General features: G+C 38.8%; 1 pseudogene; it reads right to left on the minus strand.

Annotated features, from left to right (window-relative positions):
* Window positions 1–614: 614 nt before the first annotated feature.
* The window catches only part of LOC137048054 (stonustoxin subunit alpha-like), a 185,094-nt pseudogene continuing 180,631 nt past the window's right edge, over window positions 615–5,077 (minus strand).

Here is a 5,077-nt window from a genome sequence, read left to right on the forward strand (position 1 = left end):
TTCCGCCACCACTCCTTCCCTGAAGGACGTGGCCCCGCAGCGTACCTCTTCCGAGACGGCATGCTTCCCAGCGGTCTATGGTCACTCTAAGTGGGTCTTGCAGAAACAGCAGTGACTGACCTCCCTACTTGGAGCCCTGACTTCCGTACCATACTAGACGGTCCAGTGCGCTCAAGCAGGACGCTGGAAGGGCCAGCATCCTGGCGTTTTCCAGAGGGATCCCAATTCGTCGGTTCAGTTCCGACGTACGTCGAACGTGACCGACTGAAAGGGAACGTCTCGGTTACGTATGTAACCCTCGTTCCCTGAAGAAGGGAACGGAGACGTACGTCCCGTCGCCAGGTGCTGTGCTTCAGCTAGGAGCCCAGTCACGTATTCGGCTCCTCAGTTGAAAAAAGCATTGATCTGCCATTCCACTTCCTATTTATACCCACGCTGTGGGGCGGAGCGTGGAATGTGCGGATCACATGCCAATCTCCGATTGGCTCGTTTTTATACACTCGAAGTGGATAGGTCTCTGAGTTCAGATCCCAATTCGTCGGTTCAGTTCCGACGTACGTCTCCGTTCCCTTCTTCAGGGAACGAGGGTTACATACGTAACCGAGACGATTTGAGGTCTGATCCCAGAAAACACCTAAGATCTTAATGCAGGATGAAATAAATGGAGCTCAAGATTATAACCTTGGTTTTAGATTCCTTCAGAAATAAGACATTTTTAGAAAACCAAATTTTCACTTCATCTAGGGATGCAAAAAGAGATTTAAGAGCAGCATGTTTGTTGCATTTCAGAAGTAAATAAATTTGGGTATCATCTATATCATCTACATAATGAAGATACTCTATAAGATCTCACTGTACTGATTTATCATGCAGCTTAAAGCATTATGGATAGAATCTCTCCTCAGCCTATCCTGATTCATCACAGCAGTTTCACTGATGATTTAGTCCAAACCGCAAACCCAGCATAGAGCGGCTGAGTGAATGTGGTCTGGACTGAGTGTATGAGGATCAGTGTGTCTCCAGAGACGCTGTAGAAGGACAGAGTTCCTGCACTGGGGTTCACATACACTCCTACTCTATTACCTCTACTGCTGATGGGCTTTACAGGGAGAGGAGTGTGTATGTGATTGTGCCAGAATGAGTACACGGAGGAAGAGCACTGCAAACTCCAGGACTGATCATTATCTCCAAACACACACTCATCACCATCTCCCTTCCTGCAGATGCTCTGATATGACACTGATATTAACACTTGTCCACTCCACTCCACCTCCCAGTAAGAGCGTCCACACACTCTCTCTACTCAACACCTGCCAATGATAATCAAATCTGTCCGGATGATCAGGATACGGCTGAGTCACGGGATGTGTTTCAATAATAACTCTGTTCGACAGAAGGAGGAATTTATTCACTGTGTTCAGATCCAGAGTTAACTGATGTGACACTGATGGAGAGAAAACGCATCAGAATCAGGAATTATGAATCCGTCTGACATATGAATCAAGTCTTCATGTTTAATATATTAGCAGTGTCTAAGTTTAAAGTTTAATGGTGCCATAGAATGCATTGATACAATATTTTAAATTGTTCTCTGATATCTACATAGAGCAGGGGTTGGGAACCTTTTTTGACTAAAGAGCCATTTAATTAATTTTTGGTTAATGCATTTTAAAAGAGCCACAGTAAAAAAAAAAAAAAAAAAAAAAAAAGGTTTTTTTTATTATATTTTTATAAACATGTTTTTTTTTCCCCCAATAAAAAATGTAATAGAAGTAGATCATTCCTTCAACCGGTCCATAGTCAACTACATATTTTTTTTCCATCATATTTTTGTTAATGAAATGAACGCTAGGCAGAGGAAACTAACAACTTTAAATTAAACTGGTGCTGTATGCATTTATAGAAAACTGATAGATAGATTAACTTTTATAAACTGTTATAGATGCCTGTGGACAGTTCTGTTCTGTGGGAAGGCTATGTAAAATGCTCATATACCCCGCACAGCCTGGAACATAGCCTTTATATCCATGATCTGCCATTTTTGCTATTGCCCTTGCTTGCTTCTTCACAACACCTGCAGAACTTCTGATGATTTGCTGTTGCAGGTCCACGTTAACACAGCCTGGCCTAAAACATGGGCTAGTACATGCAATTTTTGGGTGCATAAATATTAATGATCCCGACTGTTACGTCACATGTTTCAGTGGTCTTTCTCACAAGAATGCACAAGATTTACATATGAACGTTTATTATTCAACTATGCTAAGGTAAATTCACTTTTCCATTCTATGGCACCTTTAATCATCATTCACATGATCAACTCTAAAACTCTTCTGTCATGTATCCTCCAGGGACAACATGAACACACTCATGAGTTTTTCTCAGTGACTTACATTGTAGGAAGTCGCTCCTGGTCTTGGGAATAGTGTCTGTGGAAATCAACAGACATGAAGAGTGTGATTAGCATGTCAGAGTAAAATGATCTTGGATCCATTGCTAACATGTGCAGAAATCCTCTGTGGTGTGACAAGCAGCGGGGCGAGGGACCTTGAGAGCGGGCCGGTGATGAGTGCTAATGAGTGCCAGCTGCATAACACACCGGTCTCGTCTCGCGGCCATGTGACGGGAGCATAAAAGGAGGAGCAAGGGCAGCAGAAGACGAGAGAGGACCAGGCCTGGAATTTATGCTGAGTTTTGGGTAAAACTTTACTTGAAGGGGTGTGCATAAGACTGACATGACACCTTCATAATCATGACATGACAGGTGTCATGAATATGAAGGAGTTTTTATGCATGTTTATAACAACTGTCATTAAGTGTCATTCGCTTAATTATGTCATTTTTAATGCAATGATGACATTTCGGAGTTGTCTTTGTTATGACAACTTGACATAAACCAATACATCATAACCTGTCAGTGTCTTTGTCATGACAACTTGACATTACCAAGACAACATAACCTGTCATAAACAGACATAACAGATTATCAAATTTAAGAAACTACTTAGCTTTTTGGGTTTACATTACATTAGTTGCTAGGCAACGTGGGGGAGAGGACGCTGGCGTTGTCTGTTCGCCGCTTCTCCACCCACAAATCATGTTAACTTTACTATTAAATTTAGATTTTATTTTATTTTCTTATGTTTGTGACTAGTCTAACAGTCAGAGCTACAATTGGGACTGTTGCTGATTGCTGGCAGCCACTGAGAGGACGTTGTTTGCCGTTTTTTCACCGCTTCTCTTCTGTTTTGGTTTGAATTTGTGGTTGGTTTTGGTTTGAAGGACATTTGATATTGCTCGCTGCGGCTGCTCTCTCTTCTGGGTGTCGGCTGCTCACTGGTGGTCCCCCTCGGGCTTGAACTGCATGGTGGCTGAAGTTTGCTCCAGGCTAGCGTCATCAGCGTCCGGCATGATGTTGAGATGTCATTTTTACTTGTTATTCATGTATTGTTATTTTTTCCCTTTGTTGCACTTTGAGATTCTTCGGAATGAAAAGTGCATTATAAATAAAATCTATTACTATTATTATTATTATTATTATTATTATTATCATTATTATTAAACTGTCATGTGGTTGGTTTTGACGTTGGCTGTCATTAGGCTATTATAATGTCATGATTTTTTAATAAATTTAATTTGTCATCTACATGTCATTAAGTGTCAATACTCTGTCAAATTATTTCATAACATTGTCATGAATATATTTCTTGACCTAAACTACAGTGGTACAAGTTGAATTTGTCATTAACATGTCATTAAGTGTCAATACTCTGTCAAATTATTTTATAACAGTGTCATGAATATTTAGCTTGACCTGAAATATGGCATCATAGAGGAAATCGTACAGAGTCATTAAAAACTATTAATATAACTCAAAATGATAGAGTGGCATAGACATATACACCTATATGATGATGTCTATGGTGGCACCACTGGTTATGTGTACGCTGTAACAGTTGTTGGCAGAGCCTCAGTCAGGTTAGTTTGTTTAGGTGTTTAACCTGTTAAGCTGATTTCTAAATTTTGAAAAAATCCTAAGAAATGTATACTCAGACTAAAACAAATACAGTTTGTGAATCCTTTGCACTAAAAGCATAATTATGGTCTCATTTGAAAGCAGACACCTGGCAGTTTACTGTAAAGTCAAAATGATAATATTTTTTATAATAAAAAAAAGCTATAATAAGCTTCAAAGTTTTGTAAAGTTATTAGAAATTTATTTGTATGAAATATCTTTATGAAAATAAAATTGAAGTGGGCCTTGGAGAAATCTAGAAATGCACTACAGCTAAAGCCACAAGTCTGACCATGTTATATTTCAGATCTGAAGATGATCAGTCTAAAACTCTGAATTTTATTAAACGTTTTACAAGATCGTTTCATGTGATTTTATTTTGAGATATCTCTAAAATATCAACTGATGTTTATTGCCATGTCTTCAGCTTTCAGTCGCTGTATTGCCTCTATTGTTTAGAGGTGCAAACTGCCCCATTCAGTTTGTCTCCCCAACACATATTCACACTTCTGCGGACTGGTTATGGCTCTAATTATTATTCTTTTGTCTGCATTATAATTACTAACGATTCTCTATTCAAACTGTTCTATTCAAACCTCATTTCTAAATCAAACCTCTCACTTTACCCTCACTGAGACTCTATTGAATGCATTTCGTCCAAATAAGCATTTCAGTAGTTTTACATTTAGAAAATGTTCATAAAAATAAAGTATTTACTCAGTGGCAGGTGCATCTAGGGCAAGCTAGCATGTTAGCTTAGCACACCAGCAAAACAACAATTTATACGATTAAAATCATGTTTTATTCAAAACTTGCTTCATATCACTTTATAATTTATAAGTCGAGTGTTTTATATAACAATATGTGATCTCATGTAGCTTCGGGTCAAAAAATCTGACAGAAAATATACAATGCTAAAAGCTATGTGGAATAGCATTGCATTATAAATATCATCTATTATGAAACCACCCAACATGGCATAAAGAACACAGACCAACCATATATTGCCGCGATTGTGTGTTTATTGTCTTAAAACGTGTCTATCTGCATAAAATAGTGATT

This window comes from Pseudorasbora parva, chromosome 2 (assembly GCF_024679245.1).
Source record: "Pseudorasbora parva isolate DD20220531a chromosome 2, ASM2467924v1, whole genome shotgun sequence".
In the NCBI taxonomy this organism is placed as follows: domain Eukaryota; kingdom Metazoa; phylum Chordata; class Actinopteri; order Cypriniformes; family Gobionidae; genus Pseudorasbora; species Pseudorasbora parva.